The 21,572-nt window shown below is 53.4% G+C and overlaps 1 protein-coding gene across 1 annotated transcript in view; it reads right to left on the reverse strand.

Moving 5' to 3' along the window:
* LOC140409133 (hepatocyte nuclear factor 1-alpha-like) overlaps positions 1 to 21,572 on the reverse strand; it is a 318,850-nt gene that overhangs the window by 191,094 nt on the left and 106,184 nt on the right. The window lies entirely within an intron of this gene.

Raw genomic sequence — 21,572 nt, forward strand, 5'->3', positions numbered from 1 at the left:
AGAATGTGTAAACTCCACAGACAGCCATCCAAGACTGGAATTTGAACCTGGGTCCCTGACTCTGTGAGGCAGCAGTGCTAACCACTGTGCCACTATGCCACCCATGATGGAGGAATGAATGCTGAAACATGATGGGGGACGTCAGAAGCGATGGCTCGAAACTTGGTCAATAAGGTAGACTTTCAGCAGGTTTTTAAGGCAGTGGAATGAGCTGTGAAGGGTTAATGGAGGGAGCATTAGAAATTAGGAGGCAAAAAAATTCACAACATATGTTACAAAACAAAGTGCACATTTTGGAGTGATCTGAGTTGGAGTCTGTAAGTCTCCATCCCTGCCCAAGGTGAATGGGCTGAGATGTAGCAAGCTCCACTTACCCTGTGATTTTGTGAATATCTAGGGATTCCGATGACAATTATGAGGACAAGTAATCGTGCACAATACAACCTCCAGTGAATTACATTTACTATGGTTTGATTTTGCACAAATTTGAAACTGTAACATTCAGCAGATCACATAGCCGAACAATGCAGAACAGTCAAGCTTTGCACTGACTCCCTTTTATCTTTCCCACTGGCTTCACTCATCTCCCAGACGTGGATTGAGGCATTTCTCCACCTACAAAACAAAATTGGTTGAATTCCTTAGGTGAGATGGATTGCTATTTTATTTTTATTAAAATATATTTATTCAAATTTTCCAACAAAATTTTTAACAAACGCCCCCCCCCCAATAACAAAAAGAAACACAAACACAACAGTCAAAAATTATACAAAACTTTTACATTGGGTTTCCCCCATATACAGTAACCCCCCCATATGACATTCAAAGGTACCCATAGGGAAGCCCCCCCCCCCACACGAATTCCCCCCCCCGAAAGAGACCCCCCCTCCCCCCCACACCCTTGGGTTGCTGCTGCTGCTGACCTCCTCCTAACGCTCCACGAGATAGTCTAGGAACAGTTGCCACCGCCTGAAGAACCCCTACACAGACCCTCGTAAGGCAAACTTTATCCTCTCCAGCTTAATGAACCCTGCCATGTCATTTATCCAGGCTTCCACACTGGGGGGCTTCGCGTCCTTCCATAATAGCAAGATCCTCCGCCGGGCTACCAGGGAGGCAAAGGCCAGGATACTGGCCTCTTTTGCCTCCTGCACTCCTGGCTCATCCGTTACCCCAAATAGTGCCAACCCCCAGCTCGGCTTGACCTGAACTTTCACCACCTTGGACATAGTCCTCGCGAAACCCCTGCAAAACCCATCCAGTGCCGGGCAAGACCAGAACATGTGGACGTGATTCGCCGGGCTTCCCGAGCACCTCCCACATCTGTCCTCCATCCCGAAGAACCTACTCAACCTCACCCCTGTCATATGCGCTCTGTGAGTAACCTTGAATTGTATTAGGCTGAGCCTGGCGCAAGAGGAGGAAGAATTAACCCTACTCAGGGCATCAGCCCACAAACCCTCATCTATCTCCTCCCCAAGCTCCTCCTCCCACTTGCCCTTTAACTCCTCTACCGAGGCCTCCTCCTCTTCTTTCAGCTCCTGGAAGGTCGCCGAAACCCTGCCTTCTCCAACTCATACACCCGAAATCACCCTGTCCTGAGTCCCCTGTGCCGGGAGCAGCGGGAATTCCCTCACCTGCCGCCTCACAAACGCCCTCACTTGCATATACCTGAAAGCATTTCCCAGGGGTAACCCAAACTTTTCCTCCAGCACCCCTAGGCTCGCAAACGTTCCATCTATAAACAGGTCCCCCGTTCTTCTAATCCCTGCCCGATGCCAGCTCCGAAACCCCCCATCCATCCTTCCCGGGACGAACCGATGGTTCTAGCGAATCGGGGACCAAACCGAGGCTCCCACCTTGCCCCTGTGTCGTCTCCACTGCCCCCAGATCTTCAACGTCGCCGCCACCACCGGACTCGTGGTGTACCTTGTCGGCGAGAGCGGCAGCGGTGCCGTCGCCAGCGCCCTCAGGCTCGTGCCCACACAGGACGCCATCTCCAACCTCTTCCACGCCACCCCCTCTCCCTCCATTACCCACTTACGGATCATCGCCACATTGGCAGCCCAATAATAGCCGCACAAATTTGGCAGAGCCAGCCCCCCCTGTTCCTGCTACGGTCCAGAAACACCCTCTTTAATCTCGGGGTCTTATTTGCCCACACGAAACCCATGATGCTCCTACCTACCCGTTTGAAAAAGGCCTTGGGAATCATAATGGGAAGGCACTGGAACACAAAGAGAAACCTCGGGAGGACCATCATTTTAACCGACTGCACCCTGCCCGCTAGTGAGAGTGGCAGCACATCCCATCTTTTGAAATCATCCTCCATCTGCTCCGCCAACCACGTCAAATTGAGCTTGTGCAGGGCCCCCCAACTCCCAGCCACCTGGATCCCTAAGTACCGAAAGCTCCTTTCCGCCCTCTTCAACAGCAGGTCGTCTATCCCCTTTCCCTGGTCCCCTGGATGCACCACAAAGAGCTCACTTTTCCCTACATTGAGCTTATACCCCGAGAAGTCCCCAAACTCCCTCAGGATCCGCATGACCTCCACCATCCCCTCCACTGGATCTGCCACATACAGCAACAGGTCGTCCGCATACAGCGACACCCGATGTTCCTCTCCCCCTCGGACCAGTCCCCTCCATTTCCTGGACTCCCTTAGTGCCATGGCCAGAGGCTCAATTGCCAATGCAAACAACAAGGGGGACAGGGGGCACCCCTGCCTCGTCCCTCGGTACAGCCAAAAGTACTCCGACCTCCGCCGATTCGTAGCCACACTCGCCACCGGGGTTCTATATAGCAACCTGACCCAGCTGATGAACCCCTCCCCGAACCCAAATCTCCGCAGCACTTCCCAAAGATACTCCCACTCCACCCGGTCGAAGGCCTTCTCCGCGTCCATAGTTGCCACTACCTCCGCTTCTCCCTCCACCGAGGGCATCATAATCACATTGAGGAGCCTCCGCACATTAGTGTTTAGCTGCCTGCCCTTTACAAACCCCATCTGGTCCTCATGAATCACCCCCGGGACACAGTCCTCAATTCTCGTAGCCAGTACTTTTGTCAGCAACTTAGCATCCACATTGAGGAGCGAGATCGGTCTATACGACCCACATTGCAGTGGGTCCTTGTCCCGCTTCAGGATCAGAGAGATCAGCGCCCCGGACATTGTCGGGGGCTAGGTCCCCTCTCCCTTGCCTTATTGAAAGTCCTCACTAGCAACGGGCCCAGCAGGTCCACGTATTTCCTGCAAAACGCGACCGGGAGCCCATCTGGCCCTGGGGCCTTCCCCGCCTGCATGCTCCCCAATCATTTAACCAGCTCCTCCAGCACAATTGGCGCCCCTAAACCAGCCACCTCCTGCTCCTCCACCCTCGGGAACCTCAGCTGATCCAAAAATCGTCGCATCCCCTCTTCCTCCGCTGGGGGCTCAAATGTGTACAAATCCCCATAGAAGTCCCTAAATACCTTGTTTATTCTCACCGCACCCGGCACCGCATTCCCCCCTCTATCCTTAACTCCACCTATCTCCCTTGCTGCCTCCCTCTTACGAAGCTGATGTGCCAGCATCCGGCTCGCCTTCTCCCCATACTCGTACGTCGCCCCCTGTGCTTTCCTCCACTGTGCCTCGGCTTTCCCTGTGGTCAACAGGTCGAACTCCGTCTGGAGGTTCCGCCGCTCCCTGAGTAGTCCCTCCTCGGGGGCTTCTGCATATCTCCTGTCCACCCTTAAGATCTCCCCACCAACCTCTCCCTGCCCTCTCTCTTCCCCCTGTGGGCCCTGATGGAGATTAACTCTCCCCTGACCACCGCCTTCAGCGCCTCCCAGACTACCCCCACCTGCACCTCCCCTTTGTCATTGGCCTCCAAATATCTTTCAATGCACCCCCGCACCCGCCCGCACACCTCCTCATCCGCTAATAATCCCACATCTAGACGCCACAGCGGGCACTGGTCCCTCTCCTCTCCTAACTCCAGTTCCACCCAGTGCGGGGGGTGGTCTGAGGTGGCTATGGCCGAATACTCCGTTCCCTCCACTTTCGGGATTAGCGCCCTACTCAAAATTTAAAAATCTATCCGGGAATAGGCTCTATGGACGTGGGAAAAGAATGAAAATTCCCTGGCCTGGGGCCCGACAAACCTCCATGGATCCACTCCCCCCATTTGGTCCATAAACCCCCTAAGCACCTTGGCCGCAGCCGGCCTCTTACCCGTCCTGGACCTAGAGCGATCCAGTGCTGGGTCCAGCACCGTGTTGAAATCCCCCCCCCATTATCAAGCTTCCTACCTCCAGGTCCGGAATCCGACCCAGCATGCGTTTCATAAATCCGGCATCATCACAGTTCGGGGCATATACGTTTACCAGTACCACCCACACCCCCTGCAACCTACCGCTCACCATCACATATCAACCTCCATCATCCACTACAATATTCATTGCCTCAAACGACACCCGCTTCCCCACCAGTATTGCAACCACTCTGTTCTTTGCATCCAGCCCTGAATGGAATACCTGTCCTACCCATCCCTTTCTCAGCCTAACCTGATCTGCCACCTTCAGATGTGTCTCCTGAAGCATAACCACGTCTGCCTTCAGTCCCTTTAAGTGCGGGAACATCCGGGCCCTCTTGACCGGCCCGTTCAGGCCCCTCACATTCCAAGTTATGAGCCGGATTGGGGTGATTCTCGCCCCCCCCCCCCCCCCCCCGCCCCCCCCCCCCCCCCGCCGACTAGCCATCTCCTTTTCTAGGCCAGCCACGTGCCCACGCCTCCCGCACCCTCCAGTCCCCCAGACGGCGGACCCCCCGCCCCGACCACCTCTCCTACTTCCAGCTCCCCTTTGGCCAGTGCAGCAGCAACCCTATACCGTCCCCCTCTCCCCCCGCTAGATCCACATCTAGCCATTTTGCTCCCCCCATAACACTCCCGTAAGTCAGCTGACGCCTGCTGACCCCGGCCTCTCCCGCCATTCCATCGACCCCCCCCAGTGTGCGAATCCCCCCTCCCTCTCCCTGGCAGTCAGTGTGCGCTCCTCTCCTGCACCGCCCATCCCCCCCCCCCTTGGCCCCCACCCCCGCCCTTCCCTAGCGCGGGAAAAAGCCCGTGCTTTCCTGAGCTGGCCCCGCCCCCTCTGGCGCAGCTCCTTTTGCGGCCTTACCTCAATTCCCCATCCCCGGGCCTCCACTCCCCCTCTTCCTTCGTGGGGGTCTGCCCCTCCAACACCGACGCCCACACTCTCCCACAGTCTCCCCATCAAATCCCTTCACCCATCCCCATCCAGCACCCAAACCAAAGGAACATTCCCTAAACGTAATAAACACCATATACACAGTAAAGATCCCCCTCACAACAAACCTTCAATGAGTCCAACTTTTCAGCCTGGATAAAGTTCCATGCCTCATCAGGCGTTTCGAAATAGTGGTGCCGATCCTTGAACATGACCCACAATCGCGCTGGCTGCAGCATACCGAACTTCACCCCCTTTCGATGGAGCACCGCCTTGGCCCGATTAAAGCCAGCTCTCTTCTTAGCCACCTCTGCACTCCAGTCCTGGTAGATTCGGATCTCCGTATTCTCCCACCTGCTGCTCCGCTCTTTCTTGGCCCATCTCAGGACACACTCTCTGTCCATAAAGTGGTGAAACCTCACCACTACAGCCCTTGGCGGCTCATTGGCCTTGGGTCTCCTTGCTAGGACCCGGTGAGCCCCATCTAGCTCCAGAGGCCTCGGGAAGGCTCCCGCGCCCATCAGCGAATTGAGCATCGTGCTCATGTATGCCCCGGCATCGGGCCCCTCCACTCCTTCGGGGAGACCCAGAATCCGAAGATTCTTCCTCCTCGACCTATTCTCCAGGTCCTCAAATCTTTCTGCCCACCTCTTGTGCAGCGCCTTGTGCGCCTCCACCTTCACCGCCAGGCCCAAGATCTCGTCCTCGTTCTCCGAGGCTTTTTGCCGCACCTCCCGGATCGCCGCCCCTTGGGCCTTCTGGGTCTCCACTAGCTTCTCAATCGCCGCCTTCATTGACGCCAGCATTTCGGTTTTCAGCTCCTCAAAGCAGCATTTAAGAAACCCCTGCTGCTCCTGCGACCACTGCGCACAGGATATGTGCGTACATGATAATAAATAGAAATGTGTACTGAGTGCATCTGAGTATGTGTGTGCAATATTTACAACATGTACATGAGGCTAAACTATATACATAGGAAGGTGTCAGGTGCAACAGAACAACGAGGTTGTACCAATAACAGAACAAATGCAATCAGCAAACGACGAGAGAAAACTTCTGGAACAATGAACGACAAGAAAAGAAACTCGTTAACAGTACTGTAAAACAATTCAGTGAGTCTAATGTGCTAACAGGCTCAGAAGTCAAGTCTCTCAGGTGGGCGACGAATTCGGGTTGACTGCTTCAAGGGTGGGTCAGGATCCACCGGCTGAGGAATGGGCCTGGCCACGGGCAAGAGAGGAAGAGGCAGAGTGGCAGGAAGCTCAACAAAGTCGACATTAGGGACAACAGGAGGGCGTGGCACCGGTGCATGATCTCGTAGCGAGCGCGGAATCAGACGAAGGGCCCGCCAATTACGGTGGCGAATAGAGCCATCAGGCATATGAACCAGGAATGAGCGGGGAGCCATGTGGTGAAGAACCTCGGCGGTTGCCGACCAGCCACCCTCTGGTAGGTGTATGCGGACGTTGTCTCCAGGCGCCAGGGCAGGAAGATCAGTCACCTGAGCGTCATGTGCCACCTTCTGCTGAGCACGCTGTTGTTGCATCCTTTGCAATACTGGAGCATGGTCGAGGTCAGGAACATGAATGGACGGCACAGTGGTCCTGAGGGTGCGACCCATCAACAGCTGTGCTGGCGAGAGGCCCGTGGACAGTGGGGCCAAGCGATAGGCCAGCAGGGCTAAACAGAAGTCAGATCCGGCAACAGCAGCCTTGCAGAGGAGCCGCTTCACAATGCGGATGCCCTTTTCCGCCTTGCCATTCGACTGAGGGTGCAAGGGACTGGACGTCACGTGTGTGAAGTGGCAAAGGAAGACCATTCTTGACTCGCAAAGCAAGGCCCATTGTGAGACATGACAGTGAGCGGAATTCCATGGCGAGCGAAGGTTTCTTTGCATGCCCGGATGACAGCTGATGACGTTGTGTCGTGCAGGCGAAATGACCTCTGGATAACTTGAGAAGTAGTCAATCAGAATAATGTAGTCCCTGCCGAGCGCATGAAAGAGGTCCACGCCCACCTTCGCCCAGGGGGACGTGACCAACTCATGGGGCTGAAGTGTCTCAGGGGGTTGCGCCGGCTGAAACCTTTGGCAGGTGGGGCAGTTGAGCACCATGTTGGTGATGTCCTCGCTGATGCCCGGCCAGTACACAGCCTCTCGGGCCCTCCGCCTGCACTTTTCAACTCCGAGATGGCCTTCGTGCAGTTGTTTGAGGACAAGCCGGTGCATGCTGTGTGGGATCATGATCCGGTCCAACTTCAAGAGGACACCATCAATGACGGCCAAGTCGTCCCGGACATTGTAAAATTGTGGGCACTGCCCCTTGAGCCACCCTTCCGTCATGTGGCACATCACACGTTGTAGAAGGGGGTCAGCCGCAGTCTCACAGCGAATGTGGGCCAGACGTGCATCAGTGGCTGGCAGATTGGCCGATGTGAAGGCTACTTGTGTGTCGACCTGACAAACAAACCCCTCTGAGTCGGGCGGTGTGTTGACCGCCCTGGACAGAGCATCTGCGATGATGAGATCCTTCCCCGGGGTGTAGACAAGTTGGAAGTCGTACCTCCGGAGCTTGAGCAGAATGTGCTGGAGGCGAGGGGTCATGTCGTTGAGGTCCTTCTGAATGATGCCGACCAGGGGGCGATGTTCGGTCTCCACAGTGAACTGCGGAAGACCATATACATAGTCGTGAAACTTGTCGATGCCAGTCAACAGGATTAGGCACTCCTTCTCAATCTGCGCATAGCGCTGTTCTGTGCGGGTCATGACCCGCGACGCATAGGCGACCGGAGCCCATGATGCGGTGTCGTCCCGTTGCAGGAGTAACGCCCCAATGCCGGACTGGCTGGCGTCAGTTGAGATCTTTGTTTCCCATGTGGTATCGAAAAACGGCAGTACCGGGGCGGTGGTGAGCTTGACCTTGAGCTCCTCCCATTCACTCTGGTGTGCGGGCAGCCACTGGAATTCCGTTGTCTTTTTGACCAGGTGGCGAAGAGCATCGTGTGCGAAGCAAGGTTAGGAATGAACTTCCCCAGGAAGTTGACCATCCCGAGAAAGCGCAGCACTGCCTTCTTGTCTGACGGCTGCTGCATGGCTGCGATGGCTGCCACTTTGTCGGCATCCGGCCGCTCGCCTGACCGGGAGATGTGGTCCCCCAAAAACTTTAGCTCAGTCTGGCCAAAAGAGCACTTGGCTCGGTTAAGGCGCAGGCCCTGATCCCGTATCCGTGCAAAGACACGCTGGAGACGACTGATGTGCTCCTGTGGTGTGGTGACCAGATGATAACGTCGTCTACATAGACGCGTACCCCTTCGATGCCCTCCATCATCTGTTCCATGATGCGATGGAACACTTCGGAGGCCGAAATGATGCCGAATGGCATCCTATTGTAGCAGTATCTGCCAAATGGAGTGTTGAAAGTGCGCAGCTTCCTGCTGGACTGATCCAATTAAATCTGCCAAAAGCCCTTTGACGCATCAAGCTTGGTGAATATTTTTACCCGAGCCATTTCGCTCGTGATTTCTTCTCGTTTGGGTATGGGGTAGTGTTCCCTCATAATGTTGTGATTCAAACCTTTTGGGTCGATACAGATCCGGAGCTCGCCGGAGGGCTTCTTGACGCACACCATGGAGCTGACCCATGGCATTGGCTCTGTGACCCAGGAAAGCACTCCTTGGTCCTGCAGGTCCTGTAGCTGCTGCTTGAGGCGGTCCTTGAGTGGTGCTGGGACCCTACGAGGTGCATGAATGACCGGGGTGGCGTCCGGTTTGAGCCGTATTCTGTACGTGTAGGGCAGTGTGCCCATGCCCTCGAAAACCTCCTAGTTGTGCGTGAGGAATGAGTGGAGCTCCACCCTAAAGTCTGCATCCGGGAAATCGGACGTGCCTTCTTGAGACAGAGAGTGTACCCGCTGAACGAGGTGGAGGATCTTGCACGCCTGTGCGCCTAGCAGAGAGTCCTTCGAGGATCCTACGATTTCAAATGATAATGCGGCTTTGTGTGAGTTGTGTATAACCTCGAGCTGGCAGGACCCCGTGGCCGGGATGACCTTTCCATTGTAGTCAACCACCTGACAGTGGGATGGCAGAATCGGTGGTTTAACCTTCAAGGTGTGGAAGGCTGACCATGCGAGGAGATTGGCGGAGGCACTAGTGTCCAGGCGAAATGAGATCTGGGATCGGTTGACCGTTAGGGTGGCACACCACTCATCGCCCGGATCAATGCTGTGCACTGGCAGCGGCTGGTGGTTCCGACTTGGGGTCATCCGGTTCTTGTGGATTACCGCAACGTGGAAGGGCTCCCTGTCTTCGGTATCGCTGGACTGCATACTATCTGGATATGACTCAGTGTAGGGGAGCTGAATCGCCTGCACGTCCCTGCGAGGCTGGCGGAATTGTTGGGAGTTGGCAGGTTGAGCTGCTCGACAGCAGGCAGCGTAGTGGCCCATCCTGCCACAGCGGAGGCTTTGTCGCGCTTTGGCCAGACATTGCCGCTTTAAGTGGGCGGAGCCACAGTTGCTGCACATCGTGACATCATGGCGCTCGTTGTGCCACCATGCATACGCGGTGCGGTCCTGCGTAGAGCGTGCCTGCGCATCACGTCCCTCTGCGTCAACGTCCCCTCTTTTGGCACGTACAAGCGCGGGAGGCCTCGGAAAGCGCGCGAAATGGCCGCCCTCGTCCGAGCCGCGGGCCGGGAGGAACTCGATCGACTGGACCCGCTCTGCCTCGTAGGACCCATGTCGTGCCGTTTCGGCCGCCTGGATTTGGGAGTACCGGCTGGTCGCGTTCTCATGGAGGACGCAGGTCTTGATGGCAGTTGCTAGGGTGAGGCGCTTTATTTTAAGGAGCTGCTGGCGTAGGGTGTCTGAGATAACCCCAAAAACTATCTGATCCCGTATCATGGAGTCGGAGGTGGCCCCATAGCTGCAGGATTGCGCGAGGATACGGAGGTGTCAAGTAAGATTGAAAAGGCTCATCCTTACCCTGCAGGCGCTGCTGGAATAGGTACCTCTCGAAGCTCTCATTGACTTCCAAGCTGAATTGTTCATCGAACTTCAGAAGCACCGTCTTATATTGTGTTTTGTCCTCGCCTTCCGCGAATGCCAGGGAGTTGTAGATGTGGATGGCGTGTTGCCCCACCGTGGAGAGGAGGCGGGTGATCTTCCTGGTGTCCGATGCATTCTCCCTGTCTGTGGCTTCGAGGAAGAGCTGGAAGCGCTGTTTAAACAGCTTCCAGTTTATGCCGAGATTACCAGCGATTCGGAGAGGCTGTGGCGGGCTGATGTTTTCCATGCAGCAGGATGGGGGATTTCTGAAAGGGTGCAGGTAGGTCTCACAGTCGCTGGTTTGCTTCCACAACTGGTATCCTGTCGTGTTGGGTGTTCTGATGCACAAATGATCCAACACGGCTATAGATGGTACAACTCTGTTTTATTGTCTAAACAACTGTAACAACTAACTACTGGCTTGGGTACATGCTTCACCAGCTAACCTGTGGACCCAGCCCTATCACTATCTTAGTGAGGCACTCAGCACATGGTCTATGTCTGAGTGGCACGCTGTGAGCTCTGTGCTCTGAGCTATCTCCTGGTAGAATCCGTGGGAACTGTGGTGTTCCCTGTTTTATAGTGCGTGTGCTCTCACTGGTGATTGGCTGCGATGTTGTGTGTGTGTTGGTTGGTCCAACTGCCTGTCCATCAGTGTGTGTGTGTGATTGTACCATGATATACTGATGTGGATATCATGACACGCTCTGCTTTTCTATGTCCAGGACATGGGTTTGAGTCCTGTCCAGGGTGAAAATCGCTCCACAATGGCTGCCAGGTAGCTTTATGAAACAAATCTGAACAACCTCTACCCAGTTGGGAGGGGCTGGTTTAGCTCAGTTGGTTGGGCAGCCAGTTCATGATACAGAGGGAAATCAACAGCATGAGTTCAATCCCTATACTGGCTGAGGTAATTCTTGCAGCGATCTTCCAGCCACGCTGCGCCGGAAAAGCAGCTCTGCGTGGCGTAGTGTGGCCGGTGAAAGCTGGGAGGCACCGCTCCCAAGATCCACCTGGCTCGCAATGCCTCGATTCAAGGCAATCTTGTGAGACGGTGCAAAGGGGAATCCAGCCCACAAGTGGCGGGGTAACTTTTTGGCAAATGTGCATATTGGAGCGGGGCAGTAAGCCTTGCTCTAATGTGCAGATTCCCAAGGCACCTGTGATGAGTGCTGTTTGGTACTGGTCCCCAGATGGAATGGCATTTGTGGGGGTCTCCAAAGGGTTCAGAGACCCCAGCTGCTTGCCCTTTGGGCAGGGTTGTGCCCTGGCACTACCAGCCTGCCATCCTGGCAGAGCATCTGGGCACCATTCTGGGTGCCCAGGTGACACTGCCAGCTGGCATGGACACTGCTGGGGTGCCAGGTTGGCACGGGCAAGTTGGCATTTTTTGCACATGTGTGATTGGGCCAGGTATGGGTGTAGGGGTGTGTGGGGAGGCTCTGGGGAACCCTCCCATGTTGCGTTGAGGCTGGTGGGGGGAGGTCGGGGATTATTTTCGGAGCCTCGGAGGTCGGGATGCCTTGGCTGCGCGTTACCCGTTAAGACCCCTTATTCAAAACGAATCATGTTGAATAGCCATGTGTTTCTTGGTACTGCAAGCGCCGGGAAACACGCGGCTAAACGTGTTGGCTTGGGGACTTTGTTCCCTTTTGGAAAGATTGTGCCTGTTACTTTTTTCTTATTATTTTTCTTTTTTCGTTTAAAATTTTTTTTTAAACTACCCAATTACTTCTTTTCCAATTAAGGGGCAATTTAGCGTGGCCAATCCACCCATGCTGCACATCCTCGGGTTGTGGGGGTGAGACCCAAGCAGACACCGGGATAAATGGCAACATAATTGAATTAAAACATTGACACGTTGGTGTGGGTATATAAACATTATACTTATGCAGCAGGTGGTGCTGGCCTGACATTGAGTGAAAGCATGTTGCTGGGGCAACAAGAAGGAGCATTGCTCAGCATCTAATCCATATGGTACCTAGCTTGGTGCTGATACTGGTGATAAAAGTAAGGAGATGTGACCTTTATCAGCACCAAAGGATGCAGTTTAAGAAATTAAAGCGGCGCTTTGTAACAAGTCAGGGGAGGCAGTGGTAATTCAGAGAGCCACGGTAATGCTCTAGGGACCCTGGTTCGAATCCTGACAAGGCAAATGTTGAAATCTAAATTCAATAAAAATCTGGAATTAATAGTCTAACAATGACCTTGAAACCTTTGTCAATTGTTGTAAAATCCCATCTGGTTCACTAATGTCCTTTAGGGAAAAAAATCTGACATTCTTGCTTGGTCTGGCCGACAGATAACTCCAGACCTACAAGAATGCCTTCTTTCCAAATAGCAAAGTGCCCAGGGTGCAATAACGTAATGGCTATGTTACTGGACGAGTAATCCAAAGAATATGAATTCCAATCCCCACATGGAACATTGATAATCTAAATGCTTTTGGGTTGTCATAAAAACCCAATTAGTTAATTAGTGTATTTTAGGGATGGATTCTTTCTATGTCTGGCCTATATGTGACTCCAGTCCTACATCAATGTGGTTAGGGCTCTTAGCTGCTTTCTGAAGCCAAACCACTCAGTTGGTCACCTCTAGGAACGGGCTGGGTATGCCGGCCTTGACAGCATTGGCCACAATCCAAAGAAAAAATATATAATGCTGCGGGACATTCTAAGCTGACTGTTCCTCCAGAATAAAAGAAGCACTTTACAGGTTCCCAATTTCATTTCATAAGATCAAAAGATAATTGCAGATGAGGGAGGACAATCAAGCTATCATAGTTCTCTGAAGTCCACTGTGTGCAGCAGCAAAACGGTTCTTAAATGTTTCCATGCTTGTTCTCTTCAGGACTGTATTCAGGAGTACATCCCATTGCTCTCCATATAAAAGGGCACTTCCAAATCCTACACGTCTTGTTTTATTATTTAAAACTCGTGACCCTTTGCTTTTCCTGGACTTACCTTTTCCATACTGATTAGTATTTTGTATAAGATTATAGTCGGAATTATCTTTTCCCACCGGCAGCGCACCCCCGTGCGTGGGCTTCCTGGAGGCCTGTGATGGCTTCAATGGGAAATCCCATTGACAAGTGTCGAGAAAAGAGAATCCCGCTGCCAGCGAATGGCGCGCGGCCGAGACACACACAGCTGGGAGACCGGAGAATCCCGACCCTTATCTGAGGTACCTCCTTTAAGCCTGAAAATCCCAAGTCACTCCCGTCTCTCCTCATAGTTCATGGGCCGGATATTCCATCTGCCGATTTGGGAAAGGCGATTTAGCGGAGAATCGGTTCCGATGCCAAAGTCGTGGTGGGCACAAGTTTACGCCAAATCGCAATTCACCGTTGCCTTGGCAGCAGCATCAACGCGTTCCAAAACGTATGTACAGTAAACGCCGTTGGCATATCATTAGCGGGTCCAACCTGGTATTCACCGGGGCCTCTGCATTTCTCCACTTCCACTGGGGCGAATTCCCGACGGCGAGGTTCACTTGTGCTTTACAAAATTGAGAAACAGGTGCCATGGCTGCTGAGGGGGGAGAGAGGGGGTACAGAAAGTGTCCAACATCACCATAGTTTGCTGACAGTCGTGCCGCTGGCCAGGGTTCTTCGGCCAGGGTTGGGGTAGTAGCGGGGGTTGGCCAGAAGGGGTGGGTGTGAGGTCAGGGAGGACGGGCACAGGACACCATTGCCCCAGGTTGCAAGGCAGCTATGCAGCTGCACACGCTGCTGACTGCCCACTGTGAACTTAGAGCCACAGGTCGTATGGGTCTCCTCCCAGGCCCCCCGCCAGTGCCTTCGGGCCCCAGCCGACCCATCAGTGGAATGGATGCGTTCCAGCACAACCAGTACCAACGTGTTGGCTGGGATGAGTGTGTATGGGGAGTAAAGTATGTGTATGCAGCTGCAGCTCGTCAGTGGAATCGATTGTGTTCCACGTGCCGACGGTGCTAGCCCCTCCACAGTCATTGGGTCAGTCCAGGTGCGGCGCCAGTTTTGCTGTCGTGGAAGTCCACGAACACTGCCCCAGCGTCAACACTTAGGTTGGATTCTTCTGCCCCGCCCGCCGCACTATCGCCACGAGCGAGGCGCGGGCAATGGGAATGTACATACGGGCGGGGTTCTCCGGTCGCCGGGCGGGCGCGGTCAGTCTCAGGAATGGAGAATCCAGCCCGATATCTCTAATACAAGGTAACCAGTCTTGTTATAATGAGCTCAAGTGTCAGCATGTTAATTGTGAACTCACTGGTAAATATTTGATGCTGTTGGAGGGATTGGTTCGTACACATTTGAGGAAGCAAAGAGATAATTGAATGTGACTCAAAATTAGCTGCAACGGTTTATAAAACAGAATTAAAAAGTGGAAGTAATCAAGGAAAAGTGGGAGGAAGAGTTGGGAGAGGGTATGGAGGAGGTGTTCTGGTGTGAGGTGCTCTGGATTGTGAACGCCTCCACCTCGTGCGCGAGGTTGGGGCTGATACAGCTGAAAGTGGTATAGAGGGCGCATCTCACAAGGGCGATGATGAGCCGGCTCTTTGAAGGGTAGAAGATGTGTGAACGTTGCTGGAGGGGGGGCCCCGCTAATCACGTTCATATGTTTTGGTCCTGTCCAAAGCCGGAGGATTACTGGAAGGAGATTTTAGGGTAATCTCTAAAGTGGTGCACGTGAAACTGGACCCGGACCCCCGGGAGGCCATATTCGGGATGTCGGACCAGCCAGGGTTGGAAACGGGCGCGGCGGCAGATGTTGTAGCCTTCGCCTCGTTGATCGCCCAAAGGCTGTTAGGGTGGAGATCAACCTCTCCACTCTGTACCCTAGCGTGGCGGGGTGTACCTGTTGGAATGCTTGACGCTTGAGAAGGTCAAATTTGAACTGAGGGGAAGGATGGAGGGATTCTACAATTCATGGCCGTTATTCATTATGCACTTTCGAGAATTGGATTACATTGAACATTAGGGGAGGGGGGCGTTGGGAGGGCTGGGGGGAGAGGGACTGTATGTGTTAATGGTGACTGTGGGTGATTCCTGATTACTTTTTGTTATTTGTTGATGTTAACATGCGGGATGCTGTTTGGGGGTTTGATGGGATTGTTGTTATTGATATGGGGATTGACATTGCATTCGTTACTGATCATTGTTTATTGTTGGTGGGTGTAAATTTGGGAGAAAATGTGAAAAAGGAGAATAAAATTTTTTTAAAAAAAAAAGTGGAAGTAAATGCTTAAATAGGGTTACTGTGCTGGTGTCACAAGCTCCAGCTCTGCTGCCTCAGCTCAGTAACTTTGAAGTGGTGAAGTAACTTTACTGCCAATAATTCTTCAAGAAATATTTCAACCTACATGGCAGTAAGGGCACGACAGTTGATTTCAATGCCTCTCTACTACAGAGGGGAGAAATATCAGCCTGTACCTGTGAACATTGGGTGAGGGCCGGATGGGAACTCTGACTGTTGTGTGGATCAGCCTTCTGCCATTCAGCATTTTGGTTGACATATCAACATTGGTCACCGGAGGGCTGCTGGCAGCCACATGATCACACAGCAGCTTGAGTCGACCATTTTCCAGAGCAGATAGGAAAGATTGGATTGAACAGAGCCTATGGTTAAATTATCTAAGAAAGTGTAAAACAAGAAAAGGATATGGCCCTGAATTTCTCGGATAGCGGGGTCTCGCTTCATACCGTCCGAAGAGTTGTCAGGAAGCACGTGCCCGCTGACTCAGAGTGCCGCGCAGCCATTTCACGCTCGAATGACTGTTAAGTGGCTGCAAGCTGGACATCTGCCCCTCGCTCAGGAGGACTGGCCGACAACTCTCCGGTCCCTGCAATGATCGTGCTGTAGTGGACAGGAGAAGAAATGCACGAGAATACCGAAGATTAAGCACCGGAGGACCAGGCAAGTTCAAGGGGTCTGAGGGCAGAAAGAGTAGGGGAGACGGGAGGTGGGGCGCAAAGGGGATGGTCAGAGTTTCAGGGGTGAGGCTGAGAAGCGGTAAGGTAGTCTGAGGGTCACCGAATCTTAAGTGGATGGTGTCCAACTTCAGAAGGGGGATTCTGATGGAGGTCCGCGCCCAGCGCCCACCCCCCACCCCCTGCCCATCCGAGATGTAAATCTGTTGATTATGGCCTTCCCTCATTCAAGTTCAATCCACTTGTGGGCTTCATTTGGGGCAAGGACAGGTTTCCCAGCCGAGCTCTTGTCCACCCAGCATAACATCATTGTGAGGTCGGGGCGGGTGGGAACCCGGAGGGAATCCCATTCCTTCAATTTCACACTCCCTCCCGCGCACCGCCCCCCCCCCCCCCACCTAAAGACCTGGTTTTGGGGGGGGTGCTTAAAATTCTGGCCAAGGTTTCAGCAAGCTTGCGATTTAACAAAGCATGTACAACCTGTCTCATCCTCAACACTCCCTAATGTAGAGCAAAAATCTAGTTGGAAGGAGCTCCGAGTCATCTTCTCTTTGAATTTTAAAGGCAACTGAACAAAATACTGTACTCGACTCATGAATAGTAACACCATTCACTGTCTGCGCATTTTTTTGGTCCCAGTCACAGTGAATGTGATTACCTATGCCTTTATCTATGGCTGTAATTTCAATGTCTTACTGTCAGGAGAGTGTGGGAAATGGTGGTAGGAAAACCAAGAAGCGCAGGTTAGTTGGATTGGCCTTGATAAATTGCCCCTTAATGTGCAGGTTAGGTTATGGGGTTACGGTATAATGTTGAGTAGACCGGTGCACTCGATGGGTCGAATGGCCTCCTTCTGCATTGGTTGGACTCTATGACTAACTCACGTAAAAAGGTCACGTCAAGGCAATTTTGCTCACAAAATCCCTAACCTCCCATTCTGTGCATATACATATAAACCCTTATGGAAGATAATTCCAAAGATGCCTCAGCCTTTTTATAAAAAACTTTCTTGCATAATCTATTTTAAATTTAGATTTCACTAAGTTAAGTTCATGACCTCTAGTTTGTAGGAACCTTATTGAAATTTGATGGGAGAAATCTCTTCACTCAGTGAGTGGTGAGCCTGTGGAATTCGCTACCACAGAAAGCAATCGAGACCAAAACATTATGAATGGAATTCTCCGTTCAGGTGACTAGGGGCTGGTATAGCACAGTGGGCTAAACAGCTGGCTTGTAATGCAGAACAATGACAGCAGCGCGGGTTCAATTCCCGTACTGGCCTCCCCGAACAGGTGCTGGAATGTGGCGACTAGGGGTTTTTCACAGTAACTTCGTTGAAGCCTACTTGTGACAATAAGCGATTATTATTATGTGCTGGATTCTCCGATTTTGTGGCGATGTTCGGAGGAAGCGTCTGGTCTTACGACTAAAAGGTCAGCGCGCCCCCTGCCCGGTGGGGGCTAGCAGCCACGCCACATAAAGCCGCCAGCTTTACCTGCAGGTACAGACGCAGAAGGGCCTGGTCCGTGGCCGCGAATGCGCACGGCGGCGGCCTGCAGTGGCCTCGCCGTACAACATGGCTTCGGCTGCACGTGGGCCCGACTTGCCAGATAGTGCCCCCCGTAACCCCCCTTACCACCACCAGACCACCTCCCACCAGTGCCCCCAGCCCCCCTGAAGCCCCCCCCCCCCCCCCCCCCGCTACCAATGGAAAGGCTTCCCCGCCCCCTGACTGTGGCGGCGCTGGACACAGTCCGCAGCCGCCACACTAGGTTCACGAAAGTTGAGAGGACACACGACCAACGCCATCGGGAAATCGGCCCATCGGGTTTGGAGCATCATGGGAGGGCCTCAGGTGACATCCTGACGCTGTCCCAACGTCGTGCTGAAGTACTCAAGTATACTCTAAAATGGCTGCGCCCCCGATTTCGGCGTAAAAACGGATTCTCCGCATCGGCAATAAGAGAATCCCGCCCATTATTCTCCCGTCGGGGTTCAATCTCCTCTGGCTTGTGCACATGCTGGAAGCAGGGGCCAGAGGCGATTCTCTGTCCCCTGCCATGCTAATTTATGCATGGCGAGGATTGCAAGGGATTCCATCACGAATCCTGCTTTCGGGTGGCCCCACAGCAAGGTCTAGCAGCTGGCCCCCTTTCCCCACCCCCCCAACATAATTAATGCCACTCCCACCATGGGAATTTCTGGATCATCACCCCTCCACAGTACGCACGCATGGGAGTGACCCGACCACCCCACCCACGAACCCCCACCAAACCCCCCACCGGAGAATCCCACACTGGACCCACCAACAAGAGACCCTCCCCATATCCCCAAATCAGAAACCCCCTGTATCAGAGACCCCCATATTAGAGACCCCCCATATCAGAGACCCCCATATCAGACATCCCTCATATCAGAGACCCCCCATATCAGAAACCCCCATATCAGCGACCCACCATATCAGAGACCCCCCCATATCAGAGAACCCCATATCAGAGACCCCCCATATCAGAGACCCCCCATATCAGAGACCCCCCATATCAGAGACCCCCCATATCAGAGACCCCCCATATCAGAGACCCCCCATATCAGAGACCCCCCATATCAGAGACCCCCCATATCAGAGACCCCCCATATCAGAGACCCCCCATATCAGAGACCCCCCCAATATCAGAGACCCCCATATCAGAGACCCCCATAACAGTGACTGCCCCCCCCCCCCGGCATCAGTCACAACTGCCTGGAAGATAAAGAGCAGTCCAGACAGAAACAGTGAAAAAACAATCACTGATTGAAAACTCACCTGTCCCTTACAGCTCCTTCTCAGGCAGAGAAAGCAGCAGCTGTAACTTCATAGAAATCAAAAAACACATAATAATAATAATCACTTATTGTCACAAGTAGGCTTCAATGAAGTTACTGTGAAAATCCCCTAGTCGCCACATTCCGGCACCTGTTCGGGGAGGCCGGTACGAGAATTTAACCCGCGCTGCTGGCATTGTTCTGCATTGCAAGCCAGCTGTTTAGCCCAGCTCATGCTCACATCAAATGCTGTTAAGTATTTTCTGCTGAGAAAAAGAGGAAGTTAAAGCACTTGACTCCTGCTCCTATTTTCTCTGATTCTAACTAAGATTTTACACTGGAGAATGAGGCCGGGACAGACAGTGGCTGGTGCTGTCAGCTGAATTTAAATTTCTTCTGTACAGCCTGCTATGTTTCCAGTTAATTTTTTCTTTAATTCCACAAAGAATTAGGTCTGGTCGAATTGGTCAACGCCTGTTGTTTTGTGCAGTTTTATTGACTATTTATTCCTAAATTGTGATGTGTCACTGTGCCTTTTCCACATCATTTCTTTCCCAGTCATCCAAAAGCAAAACAAATTGTTCAAACCACCACTAATCACATTGGAAATTGAGGGTTTTGGGTCAGAAAGTATTTTTTCTACTCCACATCATTCTTCCCACGTTATCTCCTTTAAGTTTCTCCCTGTGTCTGCACTCCTGACTTCTTCTGGTAATAGTTCCATTGGCACTGGCACACCTTAGCCCATTCCTAAGGGCTGAGCTTGGAGGGGGAGTGCCAATAACTGTCCAACATCAGAGTTGAGTTCTGTCCAGCTCTCAGCCAATATTAGTTTGTGCACCTTATAGTCATACCCTTTGGTCCATTGTGTCCATGCTGGCCCTCGGTAGAGCAGTCCAATCAATCCCATGACCCAGCTCCATCTCCATAATCCTGAAATGTTATTTCCTTCCAGTGTCCACCCGATTTCCTTATGACACCATTAATCGTCTTTACCTCTACCACCCTTGTAGACAGCAAGTTCCAGGCCATTATTTGTTCTTCCTCACATGCACCCCCCCACCTTCCCCACCCCTCTTGGCCAAAACTTTAAATTTGTGTCCCCCTGTATCATCAGTCAATGGGTATGGATTTTATTTACCTATCTTATCTAAACCTTTTGTCGCTTTCTACGTCCTTCTCCTTTGCTCATGGTGCTAACCCTGGCTTCTCCAATCTAACCTTAAGAGGCTTGCTGGATAGCAGTGACGCATACAGCACAGAAAGAGGTCATTCAACCCATCAAATCTGTGATGGCTTTGTGGTAGGTCTATCATCTAGTTCCACTCCTGTGTTCTTTCCCATAACCCTTTTCCCACTCAAATATTTTTCCAATTCCCTTTGGAAATGTGTTTTGGTTTTGGTATGGGACTCTCCTCCCAGGAGCAGGAACGCTGGAAAGATTTACGCAACATGGCAGCCAGCTTCAGTGCTGCTATTCAGTCACTATTCAAGCTGAAATCAGCTGTTCATTACAGACCAGCAATCAACCTTAGGACCTTCCCAAGACGTGTGACTGCTCAGAATTGGAAACTCTGTGGGGAAATGTTAACATAGCTCATTACGCAGGAATTTCAAAAGATATGGGGACTGCAATGGCCTGCGATCGGGGCCTACCGATTGGCGGGCCGGCCTCTCGGGCTGGGGGCCTCTTTTGTTCCGCGCCTGCCCTTGTAGCCTTATGCCATGTTGCGTTGGGGCCGGCGCGGAATTGGGTGCCACCGCGCATGCCGGGATCGGCAGCTGGAGCGGCGTGGGACTAGCCGAAAACGGGCGGCAACTCGGCCCATCGCGGGCCGGAGAATCGCCGGGGGGGCTGCTGCCAGCTGCCGCCGACCGGCGTGGCGCGATTATCAGCCCCGCCAAATCCCTGGCGCCAAAGAATTCGGCAGCCGGCGGGGGCGGGATTCATGCCGCGTCCCGCCGATTCTCCGACCCGGCGGGGGGTCGGAGAATCCCACCACGGGGCGAGATTCTCCGACCCCCCCGCCGGGTCAGAGAATCGCCGGGGGCTGGCGTGAATCCCGCCCACGCCGGTTGCCGAATTCTCCGGCACTGGATATTCAGCGGGGGCGGGAATCGCGCCGCGCCAGTTGGCGGGCCCCCCCCGGTGATTCTCCGGCACGGATGGGCCGAAGTCCCGCTGCTGGAATGCCTGTCCCGCCGGCGTGGATTAAACCACCTCTCTTACCAGCGGGACAAGGCGGCGCAGGCGGGCTCCGGGGTCCTGAGGGGGGCGCGGGGCGATCTGGCCCTGGGGGGTGCCCCCATGGTGGCCTGGCCCGCAATCGGGGCCCACCGATCCGCGGGCGGGCCTGTGCAGTGGGGGCACTCTTTTCCTTCCACTTTCGCCACGGTCTCAACCATGGCGGAGGCGGAAGAGACTCCCTCCACTGCGCATGCGCAGGGATGCCGTGAGCGGCCGCTGACGCTCCCGCGCATGCGCCAACCGGCAATGTCATTTCCGTGCCAACTGGCGGGGCACCAAAGGCCTTTCCTGCCAGCTGGCGGGGCGGAAATCTCCCGCCCCCGGGGGGCTAGGAGCGGTG

The sequence above is a fragment of the Scyliorhinus torazame genome, chromosome 1 (genome assembly GCF_047496885.1).
Source record: "Scyliorhinus torazame isolate Kashiwa2021f chromosome 1, sScyTor2.1, whole genome shotgun sequence".
In the NCBI taxonomy this organism is placed as follows: Eukaryota; Metazoa; Chordata; class Chondrichthyes; order Carcharhiniformes; family Scyliorhinidae; genus Scyliorhinus; species Scyliorhinus torazame.